At 46.6% G+C, this 16,831-nt stretch overlaps 1 protein-coding gene across 1 annotated transcript in view; it reads left to right on the forward strand.

Annotated features, from left to right (window-relative positions):
* Positions 1-8,522: 8,522 nt before the first annotated feature.
* LOC311229105 (uncharacterized protein) overlaps positions 8,523-16,831 on the forward strand; it is a 63,082-nt gene continuing 54,773 nt past the window's right edge. The window contains exon 1 of the mRNA XM_084315119.1: positions 8,523-8,742. The gene's annotated coding sequence lies outside the window, so the exon portion shown is untranslated. The remainder of the gene's footprint in view (positions 8,743-16,831) is intronic.

Here is a 16,831-nt window from a genome sequence, read left to right on the forward strand (position 1 = left end):
CCGCGCTGAGATTGAGAAGCTCATCACAGCGGGACACGTCACAAAGATGGACATTAAAGAGGCTGACCAGACCACTGAATCGTGGTATGTGCCTCACCACAAGGTCCATCACAACGGTAAAGACCGCATAGTATTTAACTGCAGCTACCAGATCGGATCCCAAAATCTGAATAAAGAGTTACTGCCCGGTCCCACACTCGGCCCCTCCCTACTCGGCGTTCTACTCCGCTTCCGCCAGGAAAAGGTGGCCATCAGCGGGGACATTAAAGAAATGTTCCTGCAGGTGAGATTAGTAGAGGAGGACAAGCCCCTGTTACGGTTCCTATGGAGAGAGAAGCCAGGAGATGAGCACCCAGCCATCTACCAATGGGAAGTCCTCCCCTTCGGAACGACGTGCAGCCCCTGCTGTGCTACATTTGCACTACAGAAACATGTAGCAGAGGACCCAGCAGCGGACGAAGAGGTCCGACACAGCGTAAAGAACAGCTTCTACGTAGACAACTGTCTACAAAGCCTTTCAACCCAGGAAGAAGCCAAGGCTCTCCTGATTAAACTCCGCGCCTCATTGATCAAAGGCGGCTTTGATCTCAGGCAGTGGGCCAGCAGCGATCCGCAAGTACTGCGCAGCCTCTCCTCCGAGGACAAGGCAGCCAGCAGCGAGACCTGGATGGCTACAATCCCGGGAGAAGCCCAGGAGATGACCCTGGGATTGGTGTGGCGATTCAAAACAGATTCGCTTCACTACAGACACAAGCCCCTGACTACGGAGCAGGGAAGGCCGGCGGCGGCGCCGACCACCAGACGGAGTGTGTACACAACACTCGCCCGACAATATGACCCGCTAGGATGTATTCTACCGTACACCACCAGGGCAAAAATGATTGTACGAGCATTGTGGGACAAGGACCAGGGCTGGGACGACCCCATTCCCGCACACCTTGCATCCACCTGGAGAGAGTGGGAGATGGAGCTCCACTCACTCCCAGGCGTTAATATGCGCCGAAGCTACTTCCCACCCACGGTGAGGCCAGAGACATGTAAAATGGACTTACACGTCTTCAGTGACGCCTCAGAGGTCGCATACGGATCAGTAGCCTACTTGCGGGCCCAAGAAAGGGGGGGAGAGATCTACACAGCATTTGTCCTCGCCCGCTCGAGAATAGCCCCACGCAAGCAACAATCTATCCCACGCCTAGAGCTCTGCGCAGCCCTAGCCGGAGCGCACCTAGCCACGCTCATCCAACGTGAGCTCACCATACCGGTGTCTAGAACAATCCTGTGGTCAGATTCCACGACAGTACTCGCCTGGATCAAATCGGACTCATGCAAGTACAAAGTCTTCGTGGGAGTCAGAGTCACCGAGATTCAAGACTTAACCGAAGAGTTAACCGGAGAAACAGAGTGGCGCTACGTTGATACAAAACAGAACCCAGCTGACGTCATCACCCGGGGAATGCCCCTAGATGACCTCACCCGTCGCAATGTCTACAGTGACGGCCCAGCATTCCTAAAGCTCCCGGAAGGAGAGTGGCCCACGCCTATCCCGAGGGAAGCCAGTCAGGAGGAGGCTGAGAATAAGAAGCCTGTGTTCTGTGGATTGAGCACTGTTATCTCCGCAGACCCCAACACACTCCTGATGGGGCGGCTAGATCCTGCGTTACCCCAGACAATGTACCGGCCTGAAGAAGCGAACGGCCGACGAATGTGGAGGTACAGCCAAGTATTAGCCGACAAGTTTTGGAGCAGTTTCCTACTGCACTACCTACCGTCTCTACAGACCCGCCAGAAGTGGGTAAAGGAGAGAGACAATTTGACAGAAGGAACAGTCGTCATGATTATTGATCAATCACTGCCCAGAGCTATGTGGCCGGCCGGCCGCGTAAGCAAAGTGATCACCGGTGCCGACGGCAAGGTCCGAGCAGCTGAAGTGCTTGTCCAGGGTCGCACTTACACCCGTCCCGTGGCGAGGCTCATAGAACTGCCCCGACTCCCAGACACAATCGATGATGACCATGACCCTATAACCCTATGACTTTGTGAAGTTGACTGACCCCTACAGCAAACCCTTATGTGTAAATAGACAACGCGATTAATCTGTCTCTGCTTAACTGATTAGGTCTGGGACCAATCAGGGGGTGGCTGTTGTGAAGGGCCAGATTAAACCGAATATATATATTTATTATATATATATATTTAATTGTATTTGTATATTCTCTAATATTCCCTGATATCCCTTGTATATTCCTTGTACAATATGCATTGAATATCCATTCTAGCCTACTGAACATCCCATAATAGTCTCCATTCTACTATTGGTCGAGACCTTGGTGCCAGGCTGCCATACCCCCCAGACCCAGTTCAAACGTACCGCTCAACATGTACGAACAAGTCCTAGTTCCGCGTAGGAATCTGGCTACCGCACCACTAATGGGACTATTTGTTCATAGTGCGTATATATACTGCGCTACTAAAGTAGGACTTCCTTTTCAGTCCAGTTTCTTACCCTCCAATAGAGTCACAGACGTAAAGCCTCCCCGCGATGCCACGTGTGGGAGTAAGGCCAAGTTCGGCCTACCATCGGTATTGAGACATCGTGTATATTAATATTTGAATAGTCATATTTGGCACTATATCGTCGAGTTGGACGTAGTCTATTAAGCTAATAATAGTCTGTTAATATATAGTGCTTCGTGCGGTGAGAATACTACCGTAGTCAGCACCCCATCGTTTCGGGCAGAGAACTGGCTGCTTATCCAGGATGATCGACCCCATGTGAGATTGCACCCGAGGAGCCCCAGAGCCGACGAGCGAGTGGACCTGTATACCGGATTATTCTACCGACGACAGCCCGCCTTCCCAGGCACGGATTATGCTTTGTATACGTTGATTATTCCATGGATAAAGACCCCCGACACTGCCGTGTGTTGGAACCCCCCCCCCCTGGAGAGGACGCAAGGTGAGGAGACGCTCTGCAAGACGAGGTCGCTTCACGTCTCTCCTCCGTGGACCGGAGGACGCCGGCCCACAAAGAGTCCATCTGCTTTCATCTGTGGTCCAAGGATCGCCGGCGCATTGAACGGCACTACAGTGGGTTCACCTGGGATACCCTTGGCCGGATGTGGCAGCCGGACTCTACCCCCCCCCCCTTCCTACTCCTGTCGGCTTACAAGCGACCGGATTAACCCCCCCTAGTGTATCCAGTCTATAATCATTAAAGTATCATTGCTGTTATTCCTTAACTATTCCAGGTCGTATATGTACCACCTGCGCCTTCAGAGATTGGACATTCTCTATTGATATACCGACGAATACTCTTGCCATAAAAGTGCATACTAATTCCCCTTCATAAATGTGATTGATTTGATTAAGTGCTTGCTCTACACACCATCGCTGTGTAGAAATAAAGACCTATTTCTAATTCGTACATTTGTGTTGGATCCGTTTCATCTACGTGACAGTGTTCATCATAATATATTTATGCCGTGTACTGGGTGGCCGAATATTAAGTACAAAGGTAGTGGTAGTAAGTATCATATCTAGTAATACAGTCAGGGAATTGTACCCCTCAGTTACAATAGTATTGTATATTATATGGTAACTCAGAACATTGTACATATGTCTATACCGAACACTGTGACCTCTTTTTCTTCTTCTAAATTACACGTATACTATGTTTGATACTATCTTGTCTAGCACAGTCTCTGGAGCGTAACAGTAAGAAGCATTTTGTATGAAAGTATTCTGTACTTCTGTATGACAACTATTAAAGAAACTTAAAGAAACTTGAAACTTTATCCATTGACTCACCTCGTCGGCGGTCATCTTCTTGAATGTGTCACAGTGTGACAGCCAGTGTTCCTTTTCGCAGTACGGGCACACAATCTTCCACTTCTCTTTCATCGAGGGGGTACTGTGGTTCTTGTTGCTCGGTACTGATTCTGCTTGGTGCATGACGGTCACCAGTCTGCGGTCATCGTTTGCTCTCCTAGGTCCCTCTCTGGAGCTTGGTGTGCTCCGCACGAACGTATCCAACCGTAGGCTGTTGACTTCTCTCGCCAGGAAGTCGGCTAGGTCTAGGAGGGATGGCTCGGGACCGTTAGGATCACGGTGGTCTCTTTGCCGCCTGAAACGCTCTTGTCGGGCGGGCGGAAGCTTCTCTAAAATCCTCTCGACATTAGAGTTTGCGTGCAGTTCGTACATGCCCTTTTCCTTTTGCGCCCCCAGCATCCCTACCAGGGATTGTACCTTGATAGACAGGTCATCTAGTGAGCGATTGTCTGTGGCTGGGGGTAGACGGTCAATATTCCTTATCTCTTGTATTACGTAGTCCCATATGCGTCCATATCTTTGGTCGAGTGCTGCTAGAGCCGCGGTGTATGGGGTAGTAGAGGTGGAATATGCCAGCGCTATATTGTGCGCTCGGGGCACCTTGAGGTGCTTGAGTAGGATAGCATATTTGTACGGTTCATCAGCTACATCGGACATCATTGTCTCTAAGCACATTCGTAGCTCTGTGTACTGTGCTCTGTTCTCGTGTGTGAAGTCCGGGAACGTCGGTGTGCCAAGGTACGATGCCATGGATGGCTGGCACATCGGTGAGCGTTGGAGGAGAGGCCTCCTAGGCGAGTCTCCTCTTACGTGTCGTGGTGGGCTGGTACCTGCTGGGTACCAAGGCCCGCGTACCCAGGTGCTGTTCCTCGGGGCTGGTCGTGCGTCAAGCTCACCCGTGAATTGAGTTGGGGGTCTGTAGCGCAGAGCCGCGGGGGTAAAGTCTGGGCTGTACTGGACCTCCTGGTCCTGTGGAGTACTGTGATGCTGTTGGGCTTGACTCTCCTCCTCTCCCTCTTCTTCTTCCTCTGGCAGGTCATCTAGATCCTGTAGTCGTCTATTTAGCCTCTCCGCGGTATAGACCGGTTCTTCCCTGTAGCTGGGTCTCGCTTGGACCGGTCGGGGAAGGGGTTCGGAGAGGGGTATAGGCTCTCTCTGGTGGTTGGGCTCAGGGTCGCTTGATCGGGTAGGGGAGGGTGCCCTTGACCCTTGTCTTGACGAGGCCCTGGAGCCCCGTGCGGAGGGAGGGGGGGTTGCCCTGGTAATCAGCTGCTCCATTATCTGCGCTTGTAATCGGTCGCGCTCGGCTTCGCGCTTGGTGAGAGCGAGGTCGCGCTCTGCTTCTCGTTGGGCACCGGCGGCGGCGCGCTGGGCTTCGGCGCGGTCTCTTCCCATATTCTCTTCCGTCTGGAGGCGTCTAATCTCTAGGCGTATGCGGTCTTCGTCACTCCGTTGCTGCGCTTGAAGGCGTTCTCTTTCCATGGAAGAATGTTCGCGCTCGCTAAGCGTCTGTGCTTGGAGTCGATCGCGCTCGGTTGAGGCTGCCAGGCTGGCGATAAAGGCCTGCGCCAGCATCTTGTCCGCCTCGCTGGGGGAAGACGCTGGTTGAGGTGATCTGCTCCTGGTAGTACTCGTTGGAGATCCGTTCTCCTGTGGCGTATCGAGGAGATCCATCTCCGGGGTGCGCGTCCCTTCTTGTGGTGGGTCGGGTTCCATCCCTGGAGGGCTTTCTTTATCCTGGAGCTCTCCGGGGACTACTTCTTCGGTCTTGGCGGGGGGTAAAGTCATGTCAGGTCCCTCCTGGTCCCCACCGTGAGCTTGGTCAGTTACGTTAGAACCCACTAGGGTCTCTACTGGCAGGGTAGCCTGGTCGGTAGGGTCGGACATAATTTTACTATCTACTTTTTCCGCGTTTAACATCTGTAGAAAGCTAGGTAGTATACTGGCAACGTAATCCTCTAAGTACTGAGGTGTCTGCCGTCTACGCTGCGGGCGATCTATTTTAGGAGAACCGTTTGTGGAGTGTTCATCATTGGCCATGTCAATATTAATACCACTATATTAATATTACGCTAGTTACCATCCGGCTCGAAGGACCAATTGTAACTGAGGGGTACAATTCCCTGACTGTATTAATAAGTATGGTATCATTAAACCACTACTGTCTTATGTACATTACTACTGGCCATACAGTACACAGGTATCTTATGATGAACACTTCCCACAATGACTCGGTTCCACACAAAACTGGGTTTAAGTATTTATTACCAGCAATGATAGTACATAATATACTTTACTTTGGATGCGCTTATAAGGCAAAGGAATGTGCGTAGGCAAATCAATAACGTATGTCCATTCTCATATTACGCAGGAGATAATAATACAACCTGAATCTTAGGAATTATATCCATGGTACTCTGGTAAGATAGCGGGAGATACTGGTAGGGTCCCTCCGGTCGTAAGCCAGCAAGGGGAGAGGATTTGTCGGTAGTAGAGTCTGGGTCAACGATGATAAAGAGACTCCAAGTACAGGAGACGGTGCAATAATCTCTTGATCCGCAGACGAATACAGCTGTTCTCCGTAGCATGCAGCTCCGCATGGAAGAAAGCTAGCCGGCCTCAGGCTTCTGAGAGGCGGGCTCGACGTGGCTCCTCACAGGGTAAATCCCACACAATTGTGGGTGTAGGCGATTCTCCGCTCCATCAATTACAGGACCAAAAGCAAATATAATCCAGCCGAAAAGGGCTATGCAGTCGTCGGTAGGTTATCCAGTGTACATGATCCACACGGTCCTCGTCTAGGGCTCCTCGGGTGAAAGCGCCAGGGTAAGCAGCCCAGCCTGGATAAGCACACCAGCTGGTACGAGGAAACGTTGGTGATGCTGGTCACTGTAGAACGGTAGCCGCACGATACACTATACACAAATAGACTATTACTGAATTAATAGAATAGGTCGAACTCGACGGTACAGCGTTAAACTCTGATACTTCAGTTATTAATTCGCACGCGGTCTCAATGCTCTATTTGGGGCCAAACAGGCCATACTTCACCGCACGTTGTATCGTGGGTGAGGCTTCAACTTATTGGGTAACTCTACTTCTGTATTCACCTGCGCCGTATTTATACGTTAGGTGAACAAACTAGTACCAGCTTTATTCCTGTCTCATATCCTTGCGCAGAACCGTTCATGTCCAGGCAAGTCTTTGGCGGTGACTTTGAACCAGACCTTGGAGGTATGGCAATGGCGCCTAAGGGACCGCTGTCCAATAGGAGAACGAAATATTATGGTCTGTACTAGGCTAAAGGGATATTCCGTGTATATGTACAAGGAATACACAAGGGATATCAAACGATATACAAATATTATGCAATATATATCAATCAATAAATATATATATTCGGTTTAATCTGATCCTTCGTAACAATGATGTTGGCCAGTAACATGAAGGCTAGACCAAAAAACAACACAAAAATGTTAGCCGATACATGCTGACACAGCTGTTATAAATGTACCCCACTCTGGGGCTACATTGTTGTATGTTTATTTATTTAAACTTAATTTAAACTTAGGAGTCATTGTGGGAAACTGTGTATGTGGCATATGAGATTACAAAACACACACAATCGATTTTTAAAACATACAACAATGTATCATGAACACTTGGAAATAAATGAGGCCGATTACAATACTGGCTGCATTCACTGGCTCTTTTTGGTCTTGGTGCCAAGACAAGCCCCGCCATCTTATCAGTTTACAGCGTTATCTGCCTTTGATACTGTTCTAGGAATGTTTGTTAACGGATGAACTGGTTTAGTTTAGGTTCAAAGCTAAGGATGTATTACTAGCATGTCTCAATTGGACATTTTGGAAGGACATTTGCAGATTCTAAAGATGAACCAGTTAAAGGCAGTAAAAAAAGAAGGGAGGCCCTGTCTGTCTGTCTGTCTGTCTGTCTGTCTGTCTGTCTGTCTGTCTGTCTGTCTGTCTGTCTGTCTGTCTGTCTGTCTGTCTGTCTGTCTGTCTGTCTGTCTGTCTGTCTGTCTGTCTGTCTCTCTCTCTCTCTCTCTCTCTCTCTCTCTCTCTCTCTCTCTCTCTCTCTCTCTCTCTCTCTCTCTCTCTCTCTCTCTCTCTCTCTCTCTCTCTCTCTCTCTCTCTCTCTCTATCTATTTCCAGTTTCCTGTGCTCAGTGTTCCAAAAAGAGCCTTTTCCAAAAACTCACACTATCTAGGCTTTTATAGATAAAACAGCAATTTTCTTAGAGAGCATTTTTCCTATGCAGTTTTTTTAAGTGAGTAGCCAAAAAGAAAAAAGAAACAACCCTTCCAACAGACCTGCACTGGTGAGAGATCTTCACATCTCACCAAGGGTCGTTTTCCCTCCTCTCAAGTGCACTTTAATGAGTATGACTTAATGACACATACCCCAGTAATATAGTCATATCTAAGATACTAGTCATTTCTTTTAAGAATAGGAAATGGATATTTGTGATGCTCATAAATGAGTGTTTCCCCCTTTCATCTGTCCCCCAACACACAGTGTACAGATGTGAACTAGATTAGCAACCCCAACCTCCGCCCCCCCCTTTCCCAGCCCCTAGTTCCTCTCTCAAAGAAAGAAATCTTTTGAGTTCCAACCCTTTCTCTAAACATCCCCTCCCCTCTCCAGGTCCAGAGCGGGACACATGGTCAGACGACCACACTCTCCAGCCAGCCCCTTATTATAGTGTGTCTGTGTGTGCATGCGCTCTTCTTTTTTCTTCTTCTTCTTCTCCTATGAAATGGAAGTAGGAAACAGAGCAGTGGGTATTTGCTCTCTCTGCCTGTGAATGGTGGCCGTCAACCCTTTTGTAATCTTTTCTCTCTTGACGGGAAGTGGCTGTGAATTTTTCCTGTGAAAAGTCATCAGAGTAAAGGTAATTTTCTGAAATTTTTCTCTTTTTTTAACTGTGTTACCGGAGGCTCAGCTTCTCTGGGGGGCCGAGTGAGAGTCGAACAAGACAGAGTTCTGAGTTGACAGATGTCCTGTTGCTTCATTATTAATTTGGGATTTACAATCACATACAGTTTTGAAATGTTTCTTTGTTTTTACGGTCAGCTTGTAGATGTGATGCCTACCTTTAGAGTCATAGAAGACCTGCTGCTCCTTAGTTTTTTGTGTGTGTGTGTGTGTGTGTGTGTGTGTGTGTGTGTGTGTGTGTGTGTGTGTGTGTGTGTGTGTGTGTGTGTGTGTGTGTGTGTGTGTGTGTGTGTGTGTGTGTGTGTGTGTGTGTGTGTGTGTGTGTGTGTGTGTGTGTGTGTGTGTGTGTGTGTGTGTGTGTGTGTGCGTGTGCATCAAGAGCATACTCTCATCTGCATAATGCAAAACTCTTACTACGGTGTGATGTCACATTTAATTTTCTACATGACTGAGTAAACGAGTTGGCACAAAGAGTAACACGACAGACGCTAAATCAGCGCTGGACCTCGTTAGGCCTCATCTACCTACAGACGGATAGATAGCAGAGAGAGAGAGAGCCACACAGCCAGTCGTCATAGCAACAATGAATCGGGTTGAGCAGGGGGGTAAAGTACTTGAGTAATTGTACTTCCTTACAATACTTAAGTACTGTTTTTGGGGATTTGTACTTTACTCAAGTATTATTAGGTTTGTATACTTGTACTTTTACTCAATTACATTTCAGAGAAAAAAAACATACTTTTTACTCCTTACATTTTAAATGCAGACCTACAAAGTACAAAGTACAAATCTCGCAGGCCCAACCATTTTAATTAGTATATTTGTTTATCTGGCCGAACTAACGTTAACGTTATTAATCCTGCGGCCGCACTTTATTTAAAAACAGCCAATCAAATCCCCATCAGTGGAAAATGAACCAGCCCATACCCATGCTGATTGGTCCTTGTGCAAGACTAGAAAGCGGGGATCTTTGATTAAACACCTGCTATCAGAAGAATAGACAGTCAGAATTTTTTTTTCTTTAACTTTTTAGTACTTAAGTACATTTAAAAGTAGAAACTTTTTTACTTTTACTCAAGTGTGTTTTTAGCCAGATACTCTGACTTTTACTTGAGTATGTTTTTGAGACGGTATCCATACTTTCACTTAACTATAATTTCTGCATACTTTTTACACCCCTGGGGTTGAGTGATGGGAATGACTCCGCGCGCACACCTGTTGAGGCTTTCTCCACAAGACACACCACGAGACAAAGCTGAGAGGCTGCCCCGCACTGCCCGGGGATCACTCAGCTCTGTCGACCCATATCTCTGCTGATGATGAAGCTCAATGCGGCTCAATTTAACAAGCAGAGGCCGACAGGGAAACAGCCAGAGAGTCTGTTACACCACAGTGGAGATAAGTAAAAGATCCACCATACATCAATCAATGGGTAAGAGAGCCGTATCCTTATTCTGTATAACTTAACTAATTATTTTCGCTAGCAAGATCTCATTTGATTATCCATTCCATAAACCTACTGCCAGCAGGCAAGTTTGAAGAAATATAATCTGATTGATTGGGGTAATGAGGGACTTAAAATTAGCCTATAGATAATGCATTTAACTTGTCGGCGAGGCGATTGAGTCGTACTGCAATCTGTTAATAAAGTTTTAAATCAATTAATCAATCAATGCCGTTAGAAAATCAGGATCTCTGCTATCGATACGTGATGGCTTTTCAACTGAAGCGGCCGCGCGCACTTATCCTGGGTCTCAAGTCTGGTTTGAGTTAACAAGACTGAATCCACCTTCGAGGAACAGGAAAATCCCGGCTTCAAACATCGGGTTAACTGAATCTGGATAATGGGACTCTTGATCGACTTAGTTGAACCAGGTACGGGGAATAGGGCCCTGTTCACACTGAAATGTAATATTGGCCACATTTTAAAAATAATGTGAACAGCCAAACAAAAAGAAATGGGATCTGAGCAATACGTCAGAATTGAGCACTAAGGCCTGCAGTGTGAACATAGCCTTAGAAAGACATGATGAAAGCACCACTCCCACGTCCAAGTCTCTCTCCAAGTCTTTCCTGTAGTGCTATGGATCTTGTATGCATAAATCCTGATAAAACGTCCTTCTTGATGAAAACCCTTTTTCCATCAGTGCCATCACAAAGATGTGTATTTTGGCAACAGAAGTAGAGCTTTACCCTGGGCCAACTCAAACCACTGAAGTAAAACTGTTAAAAATCTTGCAGTTGTTGTTGGGTCCATTGTCAAAATCGATATTATGATAAAGGCCACTCGCTAATTTCTTCCACCCACTTATTAATTACACACGATATGGAAATCGGTCTGTATTTTTTGGGACATTTCCTTGGATAGCTGACTACTGCAGCCTGCCAAACATGCATGCATTGCACACACCAACGTATATTGTTTGAAAACTGTGTGAGGGTCTATATTGTGTGTTTGTTGTCACTCCTGTCTGTTTGCTCCAATGGGGGGACGCTCAGGGGTGCATTGCTCATGGGACGGGGTTGCACACCGAGCAGCCGGCTCTGTGAGCAGAAGCACGTGACGCGCGTGCACACAGGAATGCGCTGCACTCGACTGATGCGCCAACTCGCTAAGTACTCACCTGGCTACTTTGCATAACAATAGCGCAGGTCGTCACGTGTGTTCAAATACGTTCTCAGATACATTCACACAAAACTTGTGAATGAAATGTGTTACATTCCATTCATAGGGGCAATTAGGCATTGGCTTTAGTCTGTGCGCACGCGCGGGAACATATATGCGCATGCGCGGGAGCACGCGTGCACGTGGCGTCATTAAAACAGTGCAACCAGCTTTGAAATCACCAACACACCCCTGGGGACGCTACACATTACCCCAAAAGATGCCAGAAGGCTGCTCTATAGGCATCACCACCCTTTTTTACCCAGGGTCACCCCTGGCAAAAACTTTTCTAGTGAGTCCTTTATTTTTGTTTGTTTGTTTAATCATTTAAAATGCTGAAAGAGTTATCGGTCATTAGTCATTCGTGATTAGACTAATCACATCTCTGGCACCCACCAAAGCACTGGCAATATGCTCCCTGGCACCCCAGATTGAAAGACGTCCTTCGGCATCATTGCTCCTGTTTGCAGTGGGACACTTGTTCATTCAGTCGAGCAGACTAGACAAGAGTTTCTGTCTGGGACAGCCCACGGCTGTGAAATTACTTTTTGTGAAACTCATTTGGCTAAGAACTTTATCCCCGTCGCTGTAGCTCAGAGACACGCATCATCGTTGTCAATAAGGATTTGTCCTCGATTCACCCGCCTAAACACCGCATTATATTTTACATTTAATCATTTAGCAGGCGCTTTTATCCAAAGAGACTTACAAGTTGTCTGTACAACAAGTCAGCAGGAAGGGTACAACTCTGGCAGTAAGTGGTATTGTTTGTCAAACTGCGTCAACGTTAACACGCACAATTGAGCCAAAAGTCACTCAATTAATGACAGATTTCATTGATAAATCGAGGGAAAACTTTGCAAGTCGATTTGATGAATTTGACATGTCCAGAGAATTGATGCATTTTGTGAGCAACCCATTTGCCAATGTAGCTGCTATTTCCACAAAAGGACAAGAGTTCCTTGCAAGTTGCATCACTTCACATTGATGAAGGTCTCCTGCAACTTGAAATAATTGACATGCAAGCATCATCTGCTCTGAAGCAGGCACTTGAGAATGAATCCACCACAACATTTTGGTTAAAGTGTATTCATGTCAAGACATTCCCCAAAATAAAAACGCTGGCAATATCTGTGCTAACAATGTTTGGCTCAACATACACCTGTGAATCCAGTTTCTCTCACATGAATGCCATTAAAACAAGCAACGTGCCTCCTTGACAAATGAGCATTTGCATCACTGTTTGCGGGTAGCCCTCACTTCCTATGAACCCTCTTTCTCTGCCATTGCCCAGTCAAAGAAGTGCAATCGCTCTCATTAGATGTGTGTATGTAGGCTAGGCCTGTCTGCCCCCCACCCCCCTGTTGTTTGAGAGTTAAGAGTGGACAATAAGTGCTAATAAGATGCTGTGATTTGCTGTTGTTGCACAGACATGAAGCACTTTTTCATAAGCTCAGCTGCACTATAAATGTGTTTTTTTGTTCAAGTGTTGATGTTAGAATGTTCAGATGCACATCATGCACTTGTTTGTTTTTTATTTTATTTTTATATTGAAATGTTGAGGAGATGTTGCAGTTGTTGCACAGTCATAAATGAAGCACTTTCTGCAGGAGATGTTGCAGATGTGGCACATAAATGAAGCACTTTTTTTGAAAAGTATACTACTTTTGCAATGTAGTTAAATAAAAGTTGTGAAAATGTGGTTGCGTGTTGTGTCAAGTGTACATATATTCATAGCACAGGGAGGCGCCGTGGCAGTCCGGCCCCTGGCCCCTTGGGTTTCTGACAATGTGGCCCCCTGAACAATTTAGTTGAATAGCCCTGGCATAGTAGGTATAGGTTAACCGTCTGTAGTGTGGTACTGAAAGGGTTAACCTTCTGTAGTGTGGTAGTGAAAGGGTTAACCTGATGTTGTGTGGCAGTGAAAGGGTTAACCTTTTGTATTGTCGCAGTGAAAGGGTTAACCATTTGGTAGTGTGGTAGTGAAAGGGTTACAACAGACCGACAGAAAAACAGACGGTCTGATGTGACCTACAAACCACCTGTTTTTCACTGTAGCAGCCTGTGGTCTCATTAAATGCGGTAAGTCAGAAGACCCACTAAAATTGGAGTCATTTAAGGGGCCTTGGGCAGCCTTAAGACCCAGAACTGGCGTCTCCTCTCGGTGACGTTCTCAAGCTCTAGTAGTGGCAGCAGCGGTCTGCTTTTCCTCTCCCGGCAGGCTAGACAGTCGACTACAGCTATTTTAAGCCGACAGAGAAGTTAGCCTGTAAAAAAAAAAGAAGCCACTTAGCCACAATGACGACACCTTCCCTGCAAAGCTGAGAACGGGCACCACGAGGCGAAAACAGTTACACACACGACAACCATTTAACCAAGCTTGTAGGGGAAATTAACAGACTCCACAGGCGAAGGCGGCTGCTCCCGCCAATATGGGAGATAAAGAGAGGCTTGTGAACTGCTAGTTAGTTAACCCTTTCACTACCACACTACCAAATGGTTAACCTTTTCACTGTGACAATACAGAAGGTTAACCCTGTCACTGCCACACGGCAAAGGGTTAACTCTTTCACAACCACACTACAGAAGGTTAACCCTTTCACTACCACACTACAGACGGTCATGTTTCCAAATGCAGTATACGTATATTGTTACTGAATTTCAAATTGCTTACAAAAAACTGTGACATAATTTATTGATAAGAATAGTGGAGATATGTAATTGCTGTAATGAAAAACATCACATAGTGTTTACACATTTTTGCATTGAGTTGTGATTTTCTTAGTAACTTTCATACAGTATGATGAAATTACCATTGCATAGTCTCTGTTTTGGTAACAAGTATTTTCTGTTTGACCGCATTATTTGATAATGGCCGTTGTAGGTATTTGAAAATGCACCAATCATTACAGTAAACTTCAACGATGAACATATCCACTGCTCTGACACTATGATAAACTTTAGCATGAAATGTAATCTAATTCGGTGCAGTTGTTTCACTTTTGCATGCTATATATTACATATTTTGAGCCCAAGATTAGGAGTATAGCATTTTGCATTATGACCAAAGAACACTTTGATCAGAAGGATTTAGTTTGGCAGCATTATTTGATGATGACTGTTGTATATTGAAAATGCAGCAATGTGTTAGGATAGGGGTTGGCGGGCGGTTAGGTGGTCGAGCGGAGATTGCGTTCGTCACCAGCCCCGGAGCTGTGAGCTTGATTCGCCTGTTCGAATCCAGCTCACAGCTCCGGGGTTGTCACCAGCTTGGCTGGCCGTCTGCACTGATACAATTGGCTGTATCAGAGGGTGGGAGAAGCTTGCGGGGTGGGTCCGGGTCGTTGTAAACAGCGACTCCTACAGTTCGGTCGGGGCGCCTGCTAAGCGCGGATTGGACGTGAGGGGGATAGTGTGGTCCTCCCACACGCTACGCCCTCTCAATGAGAATCCGCGCTGCCAGGTGAAAAGAAGCGGTGATTGGCTGGACGTGTGTCGGAGGAAGCACGTGGTAGCCTCCACTCTCCCAAATGATCTGACTGTGGGGGGTAAAGCGCAGCGACCAGGAAGGGACTGGGAATTGGCATACGACTAACATTGGGATGGGAGAAAATCGGAGGAAAATGGAGGGGGAAAAAGACAAAAAAAATAAAAATTAAAAGGATAGGGGTTGGCGGAGCCCAATTGCAGAACACAGGAGGAGAGAGAATGGAGCGGTTTAGGTTGGTTTTAATTGTTACCCCCCAAGCAGACAGGTTTACAGGTCAAGAATGTGCGACAGGTACAAGAATGTTCATTAGACGAGGAATCGTGCATTCCGTGTGCCGCACGGGGCACCCAGGTGAGCGGAGTAGCAGAGCGGTGGTCCTGGGGCACAGAGAGAACAGGATTAGGACAAGGTAATTCAACAAGGCTTGAGTAGCAAGGCTAGGGTTAGTTGTCGTACCTAGGAAGTTAGGTTAACACTCCGACGAGGGTAGAGCAGGATCCGTGGGCTGAAGTACCATCTCGCCGACGAGGGAATCCCTCTCTGCCGTGTCAATTAGCTCACTGGCAGCGTGGGAATCCGGGGAGCGGATGCTGCCCATATAAGGGTGTGAGAGGATGAGGGGTGAGGAAGGCTTCCGCCGTGATGGTGTGGAAGGAGGAGGGGTGAAGAAGGCTCTCGCCGTGATTATAACACAATGATTTACATACGCAATTGTGAAAAACTGTAATTTACTGTAATTGTTTGAAATATCTGTTCTGTTCTGTTCTGGTACTGTGATACACTTTTGCATATACTATTATCTGATTTGACACTGGTATTTTTATTTTGCATGCTATATTACATTTTAAACCCAAAATTAGGAAAATAGTATAGAGTAAGAGTTTTGCAAATTGAAAATCTGATGTGAAAATGAAAAGATTATATGAAAAGATAATTTAGGCGGCTAAGTGGCGCAGTGGGCAAGGCGCTCGCCACTAACGCAGGATATGCTGGATTCAAGCCCAGCTCTCGGCGTTGCTACCAGCTTGGCTGGCCGTTCATACTAACACAATTGGCAGTGTTAGGGGTGGGAAAGCTGGTGGGTGGGGATTGGACATTGTGGACAGCGACTCCTACAGGTCGGTTGGTGCGCCTGTACAGCAGAATCAGGAAGTAACAGGGGCAGCGTGAGTCTCCCACATGTTACTCCTCGCCACTGAGAGATTGCGCTGTTCAGTTGAAAAGATGCGACAGCTGCCTCCTCGTGTACCGGAGGGGACACGTGATGCAAGGCTTGGTCCTCACTGCAGCCGACCAGTGGGAGGCATAGTCTAGCAACGTTCGAGACAGGGGAGGGGAGAATTGAAGGGAGAATTGGCGAGGCGAAATTGGGATGGGATAAAAATTGAAAAATAAGGAGAAAAAGTGGATAAAAAAAAATTGTTTACATACTATTCCTATGAACCACACAAATCTATGAATGCCCAATACATATATTTTGAGAACAGATGAGAAGATTTCTAAAAGTGTGTCCTGGCAGTTGTGACACACTCTGAACATTGTGTTTTCAATTATTTGTTGTTGTGTGTAATGATGCTTAGTACTGTTTAAATTTTTGCAGGCCTTGAGAGGGATTTTGGTGTCAACGTTTGCTTTTGAGCATAATGGGCAACTGTTTTGGTGTGATAGTTTGGTTTTGAAAAGAGAATGTGAGGTTTTGTGTATGTAGCTTGAGAAAAGTGTTTTGTGTTTAGAGTTTTGGGAAAGTGGAGGGCAGTTTCATGAAATGTATTTGAGCTATTGTGAAAAACTGTAAGAGGTTAATGTATAAGACCATGGTGTTTAATATACGTGGTCACATGGTGCTGGTGAGCGAAGGGTTCACGGTTCACATGAACATGTGAGCAGCAT

The sequence above is a fragment of the Notolepis coatsorum genome (genome assembly GCF_963971535.1).
Source record: "Notolepis coatsorum genome assembly, chromosome: 5".
Lineage (NCBI taxonomy): Eukaryota > Metazoa > Chordata > Actinopteri > Aulopiformes > Paralepididae > Notolepis > Notolepis coatsorum.